Raw genomic sequence first — 20046 nt, 5'->3', positions numbered from 1 at the left:
GGCGCGTTGTTGAGCTGGCAAAAGTGCGACATTAACGCTGGCGTTGCAGCATTGTTAATATGTTGGTAGAGTGGCGGCGCTGATGCGCTAGCACGTGGTATTCCTTTAGAACAAATCAAAGCCAGTTCCACGCCCGTGAAATCTAAGAAAGCGGAACTGGCAAGCAAGCGCCACCACCTGGCGAACGCAGATTGAGTTATTCGTCTTTCGTCATCACCTCCTTCTTTACATCTTTCTATATTGCCCTCTCCCCTCCTCCTTTCCTTCCTCCTCACCTTCACACCACTCGTCCTCACCCTCACTTCCCTTTCCCGTCCCCTTCCTACACACTACCATGCACGGCTATATGCTATATGCTAGGAGCTGCTTGGCACATATACCCCTTCCTGGGGCGCCTGCCAGCCGAGTTTTCTGTCAACCACACCGGCCTTACTCCGCAGCCCCGCTGATAAAACGCCACACACGCCGCACATACGTTTGCGACGCCACGCGCGTTGTTGTAGCCGTTTTTCTCAACGCTGTTTTCCTGCGCTCCGCACTGTATTCCTTAGAGGCACCCGGCAATGCAGTTTGCGAGATACGATGGTAGCGCCAGAAAACACAGCCTAGCGAGTAGACGCAGCAAAATCGAGTGTCTATCCTCCGCATCCTCCATGTTCAGAAACGCTCCTTGACTTGAACGTGACTTGCCACCGCCTCAATGCAGTGCGTTTGAAACGCGTTTGTAGCGTTTGTGCTGCCTTGCCATAGCCTGAAATGAGCGCGTTCTAAACGCGTTTGTGCTGCATTGAAGGCGGTGGCAACATCCCTGAGGCGAACGCACGTAGGAAGCGTTCGTTGAAAGAGGCGCTCAAAAGGGAGGCGCTTGAGCGCGTCGATGTGTCCAGCGAGCGTTTAATTTTCTTGGTATCCCTGGCGGCTGGTGCCCTCAACACTTAGGCGTTCGATAAGAGCTCCATCGCGCCCTCTGGTCAGTGACGGGTGCCTATAGAGCCGCCGTAGTGCGAGCTCGGAGCGAAGCCGTTACTGCGTACCATTGCTGTTCTAGTAGGAACCAAGGAGGTTTTGGTAGGAACGCACATCTTCTGCGTATCGTAAAAATAAATATTTAGATTTACTATTTACCTACAGTTTAGGCACGCGGGTATATGCGTTCCCTGTGAGGCTTTAGTAGAATTTTGCATCACGGTTAAAGGCACGTTTCAATGCACGCTTCAATTATTTCTGTATTATGAAAACTGAATTGGAACCATCGTAATGGCAAAATGCGCACAAGCTGCTTCTTTTCAGGGAGAATCTAACATGGCCGCTTGAAGCTCTGACGCGTGTCCCTTTGGCTCCGCGGACTTTCCATGTTGTGACCACCTTTTCGGATCCTTGGACACTGGATCGCGCATCTCACCATCTGTGAGTGGACCAGGCACCTGTCTGACAGCTTGTTGGAACGTGGCGGTCCTCTTTCGCGAGAGTGCTGACATTTGCTCGTTCCGCCGGACCGCCTCCGCTCTAGGCCTAACCACCGGCTTAGCATGAGCGGAGGCGCCCAGCGCGACGCGGCTGGCGTCGCAGCAGGCGTCGCTGCTGAAGGACGCGGCCCCTTCTACAACAACATGGACGCCGCGCCGACTGCCAACACGACTGCTACCCCCTGCGTGCAGCCTGTGAACAGCCCTAATGACACCCCGGTTACCACTGCCGCTCTCGACCTCGACGAGCTCTCCTCGGCGAACGAAGATGAGGGTGCCGTGCTCGAAACCACATCGACTGCATCGCCGGGGCCGGCGAGTGACACCGATGCGAACTGGAAATTGGCGATTTCCCGTCGTCAGCGCCAACGCCAGAAAAAGTTCGAACAAGCTCGAGCGGTATCATTGCAGCCAACCGGTCCTGCAAGCACTCCGCCTAGCCACGTCGCCGCTGGAGCTGCCCCGGCTGGGGACGCTCCTGCTGCGCCAGCAGACGCAGCATGCGTCGCACCGGCGCCCACAACACCGCATGTAGCGGAGCCGCGCCAGCTACGACGGAAGCCGCCGCCGCTTCCACGCACGGACATAAAGATCATTATGCGGCCGAAAAAGGGTCTCGCCATTCGAAACTTCACGACGCATCAAATCTCCCGAGCCGTAGCAGTGGCGGGAAATTCTCGACAACACTGCACGGGTGACCATTTCATTATACGCACTCGCCTCGGGTCGAACATTATTATTGCCAGCACGCCACATGTTGACACGGCCCAAATTCTCCGCCGGATCACCACCCTCGTACTTGAGGGGAAGGCCTACGAATTCAACACTTATGTGGCGGCCCCCGAAGGAACGCTGCGTGGAGTCATCCATGGGATAGACCCCGGCACAACCCCAGAAGAACATACCTCTAACCTCCGTGTGCGAATGCAGGGGGTGACAGTGCACAGTGCGCGAATGCTTGGTGCTACCAAAGCTGCTGTGATCACTTTCGAGGGCCCCCTTCTCCCCCGATATGTACTGTACTACGGGGGGGAAGTGGCCTGCCACCCATACAAGCCGACGCGCCAAGCCTGCCAAGTCTGCTTACAGCCGGGACACCGCTCAGACGTATACCCCACGCCGAACGCTCGAGTGTGTCGGCAGTGTGGTACTCTCAACCCCGTGGACGGTCACCCCTGTGCTCCCAAATGCTGCTTGTGTGGGGAAGCCCACCTAACTGGCGCCAAGGAGTGCTCTCAGAGGCTGAAGGCCCCGCGACCACGACTACCTCCTCGACTCGCAGCAACCACCCCTGCCCGTGGGCGCAACCCCCATCGCAACGGACCCACTCCACAACGCAGATCGTTCAGCAAGGAGAACGAGACTTCATGCAGCCGCTCTCGCTCGAGATCCCAATCTTTCCCTCCCCTCCCTTCTGCGGGGCCTGGCCACCAGCAGCAGCAGCAGCAGCAGCAGCAGCAGCAGCCGAAAAACCAGGGCCAGAAGACAAAGGGGCAGCAGCAGGGACCCGCCCGCCAACAAACCTCGCAGGCTTCCAGCAAACCTGCTAACAAGCCGAACTACAATCATCCATCAGCCGGCACCAATAACAAGGTGAGCTGGTCAGCAGAAGCAGCAAAACCCATCGCTCCGCTCCACACCCAGTCCACCTAAAGTCACTGTAACGGGAAAAGTACCGCGTTCCTTTTCTCTTCGCCGCCGCGCCCTTTCGGCGGCTTCGCCACACAAATGGTCCAGCTCGCTCGCCTCGCTAGTGTCTCCCGGCCGCAGACGCACGGCGCTTTGGAGGGCGATTTTTTTTATAGGCTCAGGAAAGCGTACAGGAACATTACGACATCCCGTATCGTTTTGAGACTTCATCGAAAGCCTATCGAGGCATCGAAGAATGCCCAGGTAAGGCGCTCTTTGCCATTCCCAGCTTTCCCAGCGGGAAAAAGGATACCAAACGACGGGCTGTATGGCTGCACGGAATTAGGCGGGAAAGATTTGTTCCCACGACTGATACCCGCATTGTGAGGTACGCGCTTCTTTGAGAATTCGCGAATGTTTCGGGGAATGTTGGCGCCACCCTGCACTAGTGCAGCTTGTTTCGCGCGGTTGTCGCAGGAGGTTCGTGCACAGTAACATTTTATTATGTTTGGCGTAAAATTGACGCCTTTGGGCTCACATATAATGATCAGCGCGCCATGAAGACTAACTGCTACAGATTGGTACTGCCTGACGTGACTGTATGACGAACACAAATAACAGATGGTAGCATGAAAATAATGGCTGATGCTGTCGCGGCCGGTTCGCTTGCTTTACATGCCCCGAAATCGGTATTGCGTGACGTGACTGTATGACCAACATATATACCGTGCGGTAACATGAAAATAATGGTACGCATATCATGTAAAGCATGATTTACATGCCATGCTCATGATGCTCTCGCCGGCCGGTTCGCTTGTTTGATATGCACCAAAATCGGTATTCCGTGACGTGACTGTAGACCAACATAAATACCGTGCGGTAACATGAAAATAATGGTACGCATATCATGTAAGGCAGGATCTACATACCATGCTCATGATGCTCTCGCGGCCGGTTCGCTTGCTTGATATGCACCAAAATCGGTATTGCGTGACATGACCAGTGCGAACGTTAATAACAGGTGGTGACATGAAAATAATGGCACGCATGTCATGTATGGCGTGATTTACATGCCATGCCCATGATGCTCTCGCGGCCGATTCGCTTGTTTGATATGCACCAAAATCGGTATTGCGTGATGCGACTGTACGACCAACATAAATACCGTCATGATTTTCACGATACCACTTGTCATTCGTGTTCGTCATACAGTCACCTCACGCTATACCAATTTGGGTGCATTTCAAGCTAGCGAACCACCCGCCATCGCAGCATGAGCGTGGCAAGTAAGTCATGCCGTACATGACATGGAAGTCATGATTTTCATGTTACCACCTATCACTAACGTTAGTCATACAGAAATAGCTCGTCATAAAAATTTTGGTATATATGCATTTCATTAAACGACCGCGAGCGCCCCGAAACCATGTCATGTAAATCATGTTTTACATGGCATGCCTGTCAGGATTTGCACGTTATAACCAGTCACTTATGCTCGTCATACACTTTTGTCACGCCATACTAATTTTGTTGTGTGTCAAGCTATCGAAGCGGTCGCGAGCGCACCATGAGCGTGGCATGTAAATCATGCCGTACATGGCATACATGTCATTATTTTCATGTTATCACCTTAATTTAAATTTGTCATACAGTCATGTTATGTCATACCAAATTTGGTGTACTTCTCATTAACGAAGCGGCCAGGACAGCACGAAGTCGGGGGCGGATAGATAGATAGATAGATAGATAGATAGATAGATAGATAGATAGATAGATAGATAGATAGATACGCTCAAAGTCGCAGAAATTCGCTAAGAAATGCTTCGCATTTAATAAATGCAGACAGCCGAGCGCGTAAATGCCGCGCAGTTCGCATTTCTTTATCGCGTTAGTACGCGTGCGTGCGCATGTAGGCAAGTGAAAATTGCCGCTATTTCTTTCCTAATCAGTCAGAGAACAACGGTATGCTTCATTCAGGGCTGCAAAAGCGCACGCAATGCGTAAAACATGCGTTACTCCACGTGAAATCAACACCGTACCGCCGCAGCTTCGGCGGCGCTGGACCAAATATGGCGGAGCGCACGACGGTCGCGGTACTTTTCCCGTTCCAGTGACTTTAAGTCCACCGAGTACGAACACCTTCTCGCGGAAAACGTGAAACTCAAACAGGAGCTTGCGGCCGTCAGGGCACGTCAGGCTAGGGACAGTGCTCAACTCCACGCCCTTATGGCGCGTCTTGGATCGCCACTCGACTCCCCCGAACACCCCTCCTTAACCACTCCCGACAGACAGAAAACTTCCGAAATAGCGATATCGGTTCCCACTGCGACGGGCACCGCGGTTACACGCGAAGAGATACGCGAGATGCTCTCTACGCTCAACCAACAACTGTCGCAACAATTCAGTACCGTCTTCACACAGTTCGCAGAACGCCTCGACTCTCTCGAGACACGCCTTGAGTCCCAAATTGCTGAAACAGGCGGAGGTACACGCAGGAAGCGCGCCACGCGTAGCTCGCGCAGCGTGACAGAGCCAGATTCCCACAGATTAAGCCTGGAATCGCATGCTTCCGAACTCTTCTCGACACCTGCGTCGACACTTGGCACCCTCACCCTCACCCCTACTTCGGCCTCGCAAGCCGACATCCCGACACCCACGCCTTTCCACACAACGAATTAAGCATGGGCAGCACAGCCCCACCAATTGGCGAACATTTAGAAGTTTGGCAATGGAACTGCCGCGGCTTCCGCAGAAAGCGGAGCCTCCTCCAACAGTACATTAACACACACCTTGCTCAGCCAGATGTCATAGCGCTTCAGGAGCCTGGCACGTCACCCACGTTTCCAGGCTATGAGCCCCACAATAGCCCAACAGAAGGCAGAGCGACCGTCCTCATTAACAAAGCGCTAACCGCAGTTGGCCTGAACAACATCCCCGATACCAACATAGACTATGTAATAGTGGAGCTAGTTCTCAGGCGAAAAAAGAAAGCCGAAAAGCGAAGCATCATCATCGTGAATGTATATAGCGCCCCAAAGCAAAAAGCCACCGACTTTCATGCCCTCGTCCAGGGCGCCTGCAAATTAGCCCAGGGAAAGGAACTCTTGCTCCTCGGGGACTTCAACGCTCTCGACGAACGCTGGGGGTACAACCGTTCGGATGCCAAAGGCAAACAGCTTGCGGCTGCCACCGACAAATTCCAGCTCGAACTGCTTACGGATCCCGCATTCCCAACCCGGATCGGCAACAGTGTGTGCAGGGACACTTCCCCCGACCTTACTTTCGCCCGTGGCAGTGCAAACTATAATTGGGATAACCTGCAGGAATCCTTGGGTAGCGACCACTGCATTCTCCGCACAAAAATTACGGAGAGTGTGGTGCGTCGCTCCATTGGACAAGCCCGCATCACAAACTGGGACGCTTTCCGTAGCGAGAGCGAACATTCACTAGGCAGCCTCACAAGCCTCACCAACTGGTGCGCCCAACTTAAACAAATTCGGGATCGTTGTACCACCACCGTTAACAGAACACCTCAACTACCGGAAGTGGACGGTCATCTCCTGCACCTGTGGGAAGCCAGAAGAAGTCTCATCCGCAGATGGAAGACGCAAAAACATAACAGACGTCTCAAGCTAAAGATCGCAGCTCTAACCACTCAAGCAGAGCAGTATGCCGCAGAACTTGCGCGAGTAAATTGGGCCCAATTCAGCGACTCCCTTCGGGGCTCACTGGGTACGGCTCGCACATGGCACATTCTGCGTGCTTTGATTGACCCTACCCGTACAAAAAACGAGACAAATAAGTCGGTCACGCGCCTCATACACGCCTTTCAGGGCACGGACGACGAGCTGCTTGCTCAAGTACAGCGGAAATGCTTTGGCGATTACCACCCACCTCAATCTCAGGCGACGTATCGGGGTCACGCCAATGATACTCTCGACCGACCAATAACGGTAGACGAAGTCTATGCTGCCATTCGCAGCAGCACCCGCAACACAGCTGCCGGGGCGGACAAAATCACCTACTCCCTTATCAGGAACATCAACGACGCTGCCGTGCAAGAACTCACGGCGTTTTTCAACGATCATTGGCAAAGCGGCACTCTCCCCCCTGAATGGAAGCACGCGGAGGTGATAATGATACCGAAGCCGGGCAAAAAACTCCAGATCGAAAACCTCCGACCAATATCTCTCACTTCTTGCCTTGGTAAACTGTTCGAGCGCGTCATCACTAGCCGCCTGCAAGATTATCTTGAGGACAATGACCTCCTCCCGCATTCAATGTATGAGTTCCGGGCACATCTTTCAACGCAGGATGTACTGCTTCAATTAAAAGAAGTCATCGATAACACCCCACAGCAAGGAGAAAACATTATTCTGGCTTTAGACATCAAAGGTGCCTTTGATAACGTCAGCCACCAGGCCATACTTGAGGGCCTCGAGGCCCTTCATTGCGGACAGCGCACCTACAGTTACATTCAGGCATTCCTGTCGGACCGTACCGCCACGGTCGGTCTCGGCTCGATCCGATCAGGTATTATCAAGGTTCCAAACAAGGGCACCCCGCAGGGCTCAGTGATTTCGCCGCTACTATTTAACGTAGCTGTGATTGGCATGGCGCACGAACTCCACCGCATCGATGGCATCCATCATGCAATGTACGCGGATGACATCACCATCTGGGCCACGCGGGGATCCCTTGGAGAAAAAGAACGTAACCTGCAGCTGGCAGCCACCTGCGTCGAACAATACGTACAAGCACGTGGTCTTGCCTGTGCGATAGAGAAGTCTGAGCTAATAAGAATTTGGAAACACAAGCCCCCACCGTCAGCGCAGAATGACCCAGGCTACCGCCTCCGAGTCGTCGTTGCTGGCCAACAAGTCCCAGAGAAAACCATCATTCGTATATTGGGTATGTGGATACAGTCAAACCGCCATGTCAATCACACACTTGGCCTCCTTCGTACCACCACGCTACAGGTGGCCAGAATGATATCGCGGGTCGCCACTCGTCGCCATGGCATGCGTGAGGAGGACACTCTAAAACTCGTACGTAGCCTCGTTGTAAGTAGGGTGACATACAGTTTGCCTTACCAACGGCTAACCAAAAGCGAACAGGACCAAGTAGACGCAGTGCTCCGCAAGGCCTACAAGGCGGCACTGAAGCTACCACCGAGCACTCCCACAAGCAAGCTCCTCGCATTGGGTCTCCACAACACCTATTCAGAACATTGCGAAGCTCAACTAACCACGCAGCTGCAGCGGCTTACGCTAACACCAACAGGCCGCGACCTGCTCCTACGCCTCGGCTATATCAGCCAGCTTCAGGACGTTGCTCGCCGCAAGTCTATTCCCGACCACCTTCGTACCACATATAAAGTCGCCCCCATCCCCCGTAACATGGATCCACGATTGCATCAAGGCCGCCGGGAAGCCAGAGTGGAAGCCCTCGAACGAGAGCATGGGCACAAGAACACCACGTACTATGTTGACGCCGCCAACTACGATCTCGCGAACACCAAGGCAGTAGCCACAGTCGTGGACCACACATTCAAAGAACGTACCAGTGCTTCCGTGCGGTGCCACAACATCACTGAGGCTGAAGAAACGGCCATCGCGCTCGCTCTCGCCCTCGGTTACAGACATCAACGATCGCTCACTGTTCTGACGGACTCTCAAGCGGCTTGCCGCAACTATCTTAAAGGGCGCATCAGCCAACCCGCCCTCAATATCCTCCTGAACGCTACAGACACTGGCGAGCATTCCAGTACACACACACCCCGGATTTGGCATCGGATCATATGGACCCCGGGTCACATGGGGCTGGAGGGAAACCAGGCAGCGGATAGGGTAGCTCGAGGGTATGCGAGCCGAGCACCTTTCAACTCCGCTTCTGAGGAGCCCGTTCCCGTCCCTTGCGACTACTCGGCCATCCTAAACCATTACAGAGGACTCAGACAAGCTTACTCCCTACCACATCGAACATTAAATAAAGAAGAATCGGTCAGCTGGAGGCAAATTCAAACCGGCACGTTTCCAAATTTGCACCACCCTCAGTAAAATGCATCCTACTGCATACTCTTCTTACTGCCCATGGTGCCCAGCAAAAGCTACCCGGTACCACGTTACGTGGGCATGCCAGGCCATTACAGCCTTACCCCCGATACAAAATCCCACAGCGGAGCGATGGGAACAGCTGCTGGCCAGCGAGAACCTGGATGATCAGCTGAGTCTAATTGACCGGGCCCGTAGAGCGGCTGCTGCGAGCGGAGCCCTGGACTGAGGGCCCCCCCCACCGCAAGTCAAGAACCTCCGCATATCCGGAGCTTCTCCGCAGAAATTCTGTCAATAAATGTTTTCACCACCACCACCACCTTCTTTTCACGATGGTTTAGCAAAAGCGCAAGTTAGGCTGAAGTTTCACTGTTCTGTACACTACTGCGGTTCCCCTCCATACCAGGCATGCCGCTTTTTTTTTTTTTTAGAAAACACATTATGGACGCCACCTCGCGCTGTCACAGACACACCTGCGTTTTCGTAATGCCCATCTAATTAACTTTCTAATGAACAAATTGGAATGTCATGCTTCAAAGGACAGTCGTTTCATCCTTGTGCTCCCGTTAGTTAATACTCATTGCTTGGATTTTACAAGTACAATTACGTGCATCACCGACGAAACAGAAAAACAGGGCCTTTAATGAATGCACGAGGCAGAACAGATCATTTAAAAGCGAGCCAAAGTGCCCACTGCTCATTCCCTGCATTGGAATTGCACGGAGCACATCTGAGGAAGAAAATGGCAGCTTGGACGCTGTATCTGATCGGCATGATCCTCAGTTTTTCGACGGGCATAATTGCGGACGACATGTCTGAAGGCGATGCTCCGAACGCATTCAAGGTAATTGGACATCCATTACCTTTCTTAGCCAACCACTGGCGCACTCGTGTTTTTTTTTCTTCTTCATGGAGTGGAGTCAGAATTCAGAAAGCACGTGGCGATCACAGTGGCGATGCTACAAGTATATTTCGCTCAAAAACAAGTAGCCTTTGAGGAGGCCTGTGTGCAACCTTCTAAATAAGATAAATATGTCATTTAGCTTTAACCTTGGGGCGTACGCAACGCGCAAATGCAGTCACTTATTATCTGATTTATACAATGTTCAACGATGTAGGTAAGTGCTTAATCTATTTATTTATTTATTTATTTATTTATTTTCGACAACTCAAAGGCCCCAGCTGGGGTATTACATGAGGGATGGGTATTAATTACACCAAAGAAGTGATTCGAGAGCAGCCTGGAATAGATGTGGGTGCACGGCAGTTGCAGGCAGATGGTTTCAGTCCCTTGCGGTTGTTACACAAAACGAGCAAAGATGGGCGGTAGTTTGTGCTGGCGGAGGGTATACAGATCTTGGATCACTTGTGCGGCTTGATAGGCGATGGACTGGCAGGATGGCTGGGACTTCGATAGGAGCATAATAAAATTTGTGAAAAAGGCATAGTCGGGATATATGGCGTCGTAATTATACACTGTAAAAAAAGAATACTCCCAGGTGGGAGTAAAATGTTTGTCCTCTAGTGACCCCCCCCCCATTGGGTTTTTTTTATACTCCGGGCTTTCGGAGTAAAGCTTTTACTCCGGCTGGCCGGAGTTCTTGCGTGGCGCCTCCGTAGTATTTTCTGCTGTTCTTTCACTCCGCCTGGCCGGAGTTCTTGCGTGGCATCTTCGGAGTATTTTACAGCGAAAGCTGTTATGAGATCATTTCTCCGGCCGTTTTTGGCGCCGTAGTTGTCCGCCGCCGCCGCCGCTGCCGCCGCCGCCGCCGGTGTCCGTAACCAGTATCGCTCGAAATAAGAAAAAAAACTAAATAAGAAAAAAATTCCAGGATGGAACGAGGTTCGAACCTGGGCCCTCTGCGTGGGAGCCCAGTATTCAACCTCTGAGCCATGCCGGTGCTTGAAACTGCATTGCAAAAAGCTCCTATACAGGCTTCATGTCGGGAAGGAACCACATTAGCATATGCAATATAGCGTGGTAGAAGATTAAAATAAGCACCAAGCGTCGCACAACGCGAATTCTGTAACCAGGCGTCAAACAATTGCTAATTGCGCAACGAGTAGGTTGTTTAATGCTTCCAACCCATTACAAAAGGGCTCTGCCATAATTCTTCATCGTCATCAGGCGCAGAATCAACAAAGTGCGCATAATCCCTTACATGCGTTTAGCAGGTACCAACGCTCTCTGTAGAATGACGAAAAATGGCACAGTGCCTGCTGCCCTACTTCTAAAAAATTACAATTATTTATAGCGTAGTGGGTTCCTCGCAAGTGCACTTGTATTGGTTGCCAAGGAAGCCCATAAGCGCATGATCCACTTCCTCGGGGTCTCAGTAAGATTACAATGATTTATAGCGTAGTGGGTTCCTCGCAAGTGCACTTGTATTGGTTGCCAAGGAAGCTCATAAGCGCATGATCCATCACCTCGGGGTCTCAAGTTCTTCGCCCCCCCCCCCCCCCCGTCTCTCTTCCACGTCAACGTATACAGCATGACGGGAGAGGGAAATAGCGACCGGGCGTCACCCAATGGAAATTACATAACTGGTGGGCCGTTTAAAGATTCCAACCCATTACAAAGGGCTGAGCCATAATTCTTCATCGTCATCAGTCGTCACGTCAACAAAGTGCACATAATGCCTTATAGACGCGTAGCTGGTGCTTCGCTTCTCCATAGAATGACGAATAATGGCTTAGTGGGTGCTTCCCAACTTCACAAAAATTTTGATTTGTGGCGTAGTGGGTACCTTTTTAGTGTACTTGTATTGTAGCCCCAAGAGAGCTTAACGGGCTCTAGAAACGCCGCTCTTCCAGCTTTCGCTGTGACTGTGCTGCGGTTTCAGCGCAGGCCTGGCGTTTTTTCGCTGTTCTTTCAGTCCGACTATCCGGAGTTTTCTCGTGGCCCCTCCCGAGTATTTTACGAATTTGCTTACTCCGTCCGGACGGAATTTCAGTGAGATGCATTGAGAGTATTTTTCTCTTTGCTCCGCTCTTACAGTTTCTTTACTCTATGCTGATCGTGTCACGCGTTGCTTGCATGAAGGAATCCTCATCAAAACACTGCAGAGGTTTTAGGCGCAGCGTGTCGAAATGAAGCCCAGGATGCTGCAAAAGAAGTCACAACAAACTAAGGAAGCGTAGTCGACGGGAACCATCCACGACGGATCATCCATCAGATTCATTGACGACGCAAGGGTACAGCTGATTTCTTCCTGCATAATTAAGCAAAAAAAAGTAGTACAAGATAACTGTAGATCATGCCACGAACACGAAAACTGAGGACACTGAAGCAACAGATACTCATCAAATCCCAAACAGGGTGGCAGTTCATGAGAACACCCAGGTTCTTACAGCATAGTCAGTACTAAAATTAATGACAAAGTTTGACAGAGCAGCGATAATTAAACGGACCACACAAAGAACACATTATTACAAATAAGTCAATATTAAGAAGCACATCCCATGTACTCTGGTGTCAGCCAGCCGCTCTGTGATAAAAACACACCTCCGCGCCGCGAACAAAGTGCAAAACGCGCGAAACTTTTGCATACATTTTTAAATCGATACCTGCATACTTCTTCTCAATTTTTCAAAAGCATTTTTTTTTCATTAAAATGAGCGAATTTCGGTTCTCTGGACGAAAGCATCAAGAATACCTCTCCCGATAGCTTGCTAATTTTATAAAATATTATTACTGGTTATTACAGTTGCATTTCAATCTGTGCATATCGTCCTACTTCCCGCTGTTAGGCGCTTTCAGCTTGTATGCTTCCGGCCGCTCCATAAGAAAAACGTACCTGCATTCTGCTTTGCAAAACAAGCTTCGGGGCAAGTTGGCGTTGTACATTTCATTGCATCTTTAGTACATACTGACATACATGAGGGAATGTCGACCAGTCTACTCAACACACAGGTCCTTGCAAACGTCCGGCAGGAGGCCACGGATGGTGTTGCACGCCGAGGCGTCGTGACGTGTGCACCAGGGTTTGAGGAATTTCCTTCTTCCCTCTTTTGTTCACGGGCCAGCGTCGTTGCATTGTGCAGGTCCAAACTATGTCCCGTCTTCGAGCACTGTTCGTCAGAGAGAGATAGAAATGTTTTATTCACAGAGACACTCTACTTGAAGGTGAACATCTTGGCAGTTTTAACTATCAGGTCGGGGAGATAGTTTACAGACAGCAACTCATGCATCAGCGTTCCGTCCATCGCCCTGCAGCAAAAAGAAATTTCGTATTTGAGCAGGCCAGCATGATCAAACCCTGTATATTTTATCACCTTCGCGTGTGTTTTTTTTTTTTTTTTGTAACCACGTGCATGTATATAAGTGTGTGTCGACGTGAATTATAAAAAATGATATCAGTTGAGAGTCCGGCGCCTGTCCTCGTGTATTCTTCGTTTGTATATCGTGTCCGTTGCGCCGAGTTTAATCGTGAACCCATACCAACTCGCCCAACTATCAGTGTTACTGAACGAGATTTAATAGTGCCTCCAAACCCCCCCCCCCCCCAAAAAAAAAAAAAATCAACTACATATACGGCCTTGGCAACAGGGCGGAAAAGAGAAAAATAAGAGCCGCAGCGCAGTTGTACCCTCCCCCCTCAACAACACAGAAAATGCTGCTAATTTCTCAAGAAGGTGCAATCTCTTTCTCCTTCATTTTCTTTCATATACCACTTCCTTCCCTTCGCCACAACAGCGCTGAGCCGTGCTCTCTAATGCGTTGCAGAAATAAGCGTTTTCTTTTTATCGTCAAACCATTACTACTACAATAACTCCAAACATGGAAGGGAGACTAATAATAACCCCCCTTCCAACGAAAAGTCAAGCGCCCCACACAACCCGTTTTTGTGCCAAGCGACCCCTGCCTTCCTTTCGCATTCCCCGTCACCCACAAACTGGTCTCGTCACCCCTATGGACGGACCACATTCTCCAAAGTGTCAATATATTGATATCTCGGATACCACTTGTCATATCAAATAATTTTTTCACCAAAACGAGCACGTATATGCGTTCTAAAAATCTGTACCAAACACCTTTCTCTAGCTCAATTCGCTAAATGTATAAAAAATAATACTGATTTCAGTTTTTCATGATCTATTGGTTCGGTTTACATGAAAGATCAAGATTATTTACACGTAATGATAGACCTCGACCTGGCGTATATTAATATCGAAAGCGGACAAATACCCTTTATTTATACTAACCAGACGAACAATATCTCTTTACCAATAAGGTTTACTTATAACACTTAAAAACTCTTTATTGCATTAACCCACGGCTATGATGTTTTCCATCAATGCATATCTCTAAGGTCACTCCGCGCTCCAAATATTACAGTGCTATGTTTAAATTTACCGCAGTTATGCATATTTCTTTAAAAACACGTGGTCCAAACAACGCGTTTTCGAAATTTCCGCTGGATTTTTTACTACCATCCTGTAATGCCAACCTAGTCTTGGTAACCTCTTTGGTTATCAACGTAACAGTACCCAATTTTAGCGCTTTCTGCCAAAAATGACGCAGATAATTCAACAAGAGCTCACTCACCAGGTTTGCGCCGCACCCGCGACCATCCGCTTGTTCGTCACTCGCGAGATCACAGTGTGTTGTTTGCTGCACGGCACCATCACACGATTAAGGTTCCTGCAATTTGCAGCTGTCGATGAGATGACAACCTTCGTTGACGCTTGTAGCCGCTTGTAATGTCCGCAAGGTGCACGGAACGATTTCCTTTTTCCGAACGCGGCTGAAGGCTTCGCACAATCCTCGCTGCGCTTCGATTCGGGTGGCTTGGCCTGTGCCATGTTGGTTGTTATAAAAGGGTTCGATTTCTATAAATCGATGACACTAGCAGGAGAGAGATTAGACAGAGACCCGCAGTCCACTTTTAGTTAACGTGCACGCTGCGAATCGTTATTGTTCAAGTGCGCACAAGAGAAATCTCCCACCGGCACTACATTGCAGGTCAAGAACCAGTGCCTATATATACGCGGTGGCCGGTCAACGGTTGCGCAGCGCGAGCAGTCGGTTTTTTTTTAAACAGCCACTCGGCCAAAGTTGAACCACTTGCACAAGGCCCAGCCGTCGTGAACGGCTCACTAGGTTCATACTTGTGTACATGGTTGATCAAAAAGCAAACATTACGCATATCTGAGGCGCAACATCACTAGGTAAGTATTAGGTGGTGTGTTCCTTTAATAGAAAATACATAGATACGTAATTCTAGAGACCCTAGTTTCTTAAGCTGCGCTGAAAATGCGACTGCGCCGAAACTTGGCTTGCTCCGTGCCGTCTGCGCGAGCTCATTGTTGTGTTTCGGTTTCAGTTCAGTATTGCACTGTACGAGTGCCATGGGGCGCCGCTCTGGCATTCCTGCTTTACGCAGGCGACGTGAATATAAAAGTGTGTGTGGAGAGTACTCGTTGAGTGCGGACGTTTCTTCTGCTTCGGCGCTTGGCGCCAAACCGCGTGTTCGGGCTGGCTGGCGTCCCCGCCGGTCGCGTTGGTCACCGCCGGTCTTGCCTGCTGCTGCGCCGGGACTACCAGCCCGCAACACAGCATTCACGTTTCCCGACGTATTGCCAGATGGCGTTCATATCTCACGCAGCGCCTCTTCTATCGTCTTTAGACGACATTTGCAGCGAAGCACGCAGATACGCGGCCAATTTTTCTATCAAGAAACTCGCTATCAGATGCTGCCTACGTCGGCGTTGTCTCTCGCGGGCGAGGGCGCGTTCTCGTTCCTTGCGAGCTGGTAGTTTAGCGTTCATCGCAGAAAGAGCGTTTCCATAGTCAACGCGCGCCATTCGCTCCCTCTCGCCACACGGTGAGCGCTGAGGCGGTGGCGCCTTCTCTTGCGCTCAAGCCACGGAGAAAGAAGTACTTGAGGAGGAGAATCTCTCGGCCGCGGCAGCGCGCGAGGGCGGCGCGATAGCGTCACGGCGGAATGCGGTTACGCCGAAGCACGACAGATGACGCTTTCGGCCTGTTGCCATCTTTTACATGCTCTTCTATGGACGCGACGCATAAATTCGTGATAGCACCTCGTACAATGTAAAATTTTCAAGATTTATGTCTGTAACATCAATAGGCAGAGATGACAGATATTTTAACTGTAGTTACTAATCGATACTGCCGGAATTATAGGCCGTACAGCGCTTGAAACGAACTGCTAATAGTGGCTCCTGAGCAGACGACGTCTGCCGCCGCATGCACGCGCCCCTGGCTCCTCGCTTGCATGTTGTGCGCGCGCATGCGTAGGTGGCCTTGGAAGAGAAAGTTTCCTTCGCTATTTGCTGGTTTCTTTCTCTTTAGCGCTCGCAGAGGCTCTCGCGCGTTGCGCGGGCGGCGCCGACTCCGCAATGTTTACGCGCGCTTTTTACGCCGCGACCAAAGGAGAGTGCTTGCGGATTTCGACCAGTGCTTCTTCAGGATGGGGCGAAAATGTGTCGTGCCGAACTGCAGCAGTGGGTACGCGTCCTGCAAAGAGAAGGTATTTACCTTCAGAGTTCCTTGTGACCCAGTGAGGTTGGAAGCGTGGGTTCGCGCCATACCAAGAAAAGACTGAACAGCTGACGCCTCGTGACTACGTTTGCGAGAAGCACTTCTCGGGCAGTGACATAGACAGGCGGCGCTATTGTGGCGAGCTTGGTGGCGAAGTTCTCCTTGACAAACCGAAACGGCCAGTATTGTTACGATACGCCGTGCCTTCAATCTTTCCGCGCGCTGTCCCAACTACTTGTCTGCTGTTCTAAAAAAAGACAACGTGAAATTTCGACCGCCTGGGGTTTTGTAACGTGCAACCTGAATGCAAGCACACGAGCCCTTAGCATTTCGCCTCCATCTAAATGCTGCCGCCGCAACAACCTAAATCTAAATTGATGGCATATAGGATAAGTCCCATCATTCGTTGAAATAAATTAGCCTAACTCATTGAGTTCCGTTATCAAAAATTATAGATTTCACGTTGTACAAAATATATCACGCTGCTAATTTTCCTGTATGTGACGCCATTTTTCTCGTTAATTTACCGAGAAATTTGGAGTGCGCTTGAGCTTCGCCTTTAAGAGTAGAACGCGATAGCGTAATCGGGCCCGTGAGCATCGCCTTCTCAATTGCTAACCTCACCGATGCCGACACGGGTATTTCTGCGAAACGAGCTCTTTAACGCTGTCCCGTTAAAATATGGAGCCGGCGAGGACGCACAAAAACACATCTACTCGGGCGTGAAGCGCGAACGGCGAATCGGCGACGAATGGCCTCTCTTGGTGGTTCGGGAGGAAAAGGAAAAATGCACCTAATTTCTGTCTGCCTTTAGGCGACATGGCGCAGTGCCTTATAGGGTGGGGGCAAGGGGGGATAAAAGAAAAGTAGAAAGAAATAGGGAAGGAAGTATCCGAAGTCGATCAGGGGCGGCGAAGGAGAGAAGACGGGAAAGATTGGGGAACCGGCGAGCCTCGTCGGAGAGCGCGGGTGAGAGGGACGCGCGCATTTTCCCTCTCCGCTAGCGGACTCTCACGACAGAGGGCGCGTGAGCGCTGTGCCCGATTTCGTGACTTTATTAGGACGCCCGAGCGAGCGCAGTTTCGCCTCCTCAAGAATTCTTGCTCCGTGGCTCAAGCATATGGACCGTTCCGACAGCAGACGACGATGCACGCTGCGACAGCACACGACAATGCCGATGCACGCCGACACGCCGAGACCCTAAGGTGCGTCGCCCCTAAAGAAGCAAGCAGATTTCGTCTTGTCTTTTCAGCAGCACTATCATCGCGCTTCCCAGGTTTTAATGTATATCTAGGGGAGAGTCACTAGGTTTTTAGTATAGCACAGAAATCAGCAACCATAATGTCTGCACTGCTGAATGCCTTCAACGCACACCGAAGGAACTCACAGCACGCCGCTAACGAAGGCCTGCAGTTGTTGGCATGGCGAATACAAGTCTGCCTGTCGAATGCTGGCTCCATAGGCACTCCCTGTTTGATGATTTATTCAGCGGTCCATGCCCTGTAACCCATCTTCCTCTTCTCGGTGTATTTTCTTGTGTGTAGTATGTTCAGATGAGACGGAAGATACCTACCCAACATTAATTCGGCTGGTGTTTTGTGCGTTGTAGCATGCAGTGTCGTATGCTGCCCAAAGCAAGAAATCGCGAAAGCCGACAGGAGAGGCTGCCCATCAGTCAGTCAGCTAATTTCTTCAGCGCCATCTTTTTTTCTTACAGCCTGACGTTCGCTTTGTCCAGTTGTAGTGTGCTTGTATAGTGTCGATGCTGCATGTTTGCTTCATGTTCATTCTCAAGACGCGTTGGACTTCCGATGAAAAAATTATGCTGTATTGTTGGGAAAATGTCTCTTTCGGTACGCGCAAATTAGCTAAAAGTGTATTGGCATATATGTGGTTGCATAAATCGCGAAGTGGCGAGGCCAATGATACTGAGCGTGCGGCCAGGCAGCCTGCCTTGCAAGTGTCCCTAATGCAATAAACCTAATAAACAAACAGACTATGAAACCAAGGAAAGTATAGAGGACATTATTTGTAGTCTTTAACTGTAGTGCAGTATTCTGACATAAATGTACAGAAATTAAAGTGGATGAAAAAAAACGCCAGGCCTGCGCGGAAAGCGCAGCACAGTCACAGCGAAAGCTGGAAGAGCGTGCATTTCTAGAGCCCGTTATAAACTCGCCCTCTGCTACTAATACAGTTAACATTAGCAACGTACCCACTACGCAAGGGGCGTAGCCAGAAATTTTTTACGGGGGGTGTTCAACCTTACTTTATGTATGTTCGTGCGTGCGTTTGTATGTGTGCGTGTATATATACGCAAGCAAAACTGAAAAATTTCGGGGGGGGGTTTGAACCCCCCAACCCCCCCCCCCCTTGGCTACGCCCCTGCCACTACGCCACAAAGCGTAATTTTTGGGAAGTTGGGAAGCACCCAGCGCGACATTATTCGTTGTTCTGCGGAGAAGCGAGGTACCATATGTAAGCGAATATGTTGCAGTTGTAGATGCGGCGGTTGATGACGATGAATAATTATGGTTGCGCCCTTGTAATGAGTTGGAAGCTTTAAACGACCCACTAGTTACGTAATGCATAATGTGTGACCGCCCGGTCGTATTTAACTGTCCCACCACGCTTTATAACACACTTCAACCGGAGAAACGTATAGCGAGAGAGAGAGAGAGAATTGACTTTATTGAGACCCTGAGGAAATGGATCATTGGAGCTTTATGGGCTTCCTTGGCAACCAACGAAGTGCACTTGCGAGGAACCCGCTACGCTATAAATCATTGTAATTTTTGAGAAGTAGGCAGAGGCACTGTGCCATTTTTCGTCATTCTACAGACAGCCGTGGTACCTGCTAAACGCATGTAAGGCATTATGCGCACTTTGTTGATTCTGTGCGTGATGACGATGAAGAATTATGGCAGAGCTCTTGTAATGGGTTGGAAGCATTCAACAACTACTCGTTGCGCAATTCGCATTGTGTGACGCCTGGTTACAGAATTCGCGCTGTGCGACGCTTGGTGCTTATTCTACTCTTTTACACGCTATATTGCATATGCTAATGTGGTTCCTTCCCGACATGAAGCCTGTGTGGACCTTTTTGCAAAGTAGTTTCAAGCACCGGCATGGCTCAGAGGATGAATACTGGGCTCCCACGCAGAGGGCCCAGGTTCAAACCTCGTTCCATCCTGGAATTTTTTTTTTTTCTTATTTCGAGCGATACTGGTTACGGACACCGGCGGCGGCGGCGGCGGCGGACAACTACGGCACCAAAAACGGCCGGTGAAATGATCTCCCATAACAGCTTTCGCTTAAAAACAACTTTGCTGCCGTTGGGGACCGATGCTCCAGCAATCGAGCTACGGCGGCGGTCGTTTTCCATCCACTTTTT

The sequence above is a fragment of the Rhipicephalus sanguineus genome, chromosome 6 (genome assembly GCF_013339695.2).
Source record: "Rhipicephalus sanguineus isolate Rsan-2018 chromosome 6, BIME_Rsan_1.4, whole genome shotgun sequence".
NCBI classification, from domain to species: Eukaryota; Metazoa; Arthropoda; class Arachnida; order Ixodida; family Ixodidae; genus Rhipicephalus; species Rhipicephalus sanguineus.
The sequence above is the reverse complement of the archived record's forward strand: the minus strand, read 5'-3'. Positions refer to the sequence as shown.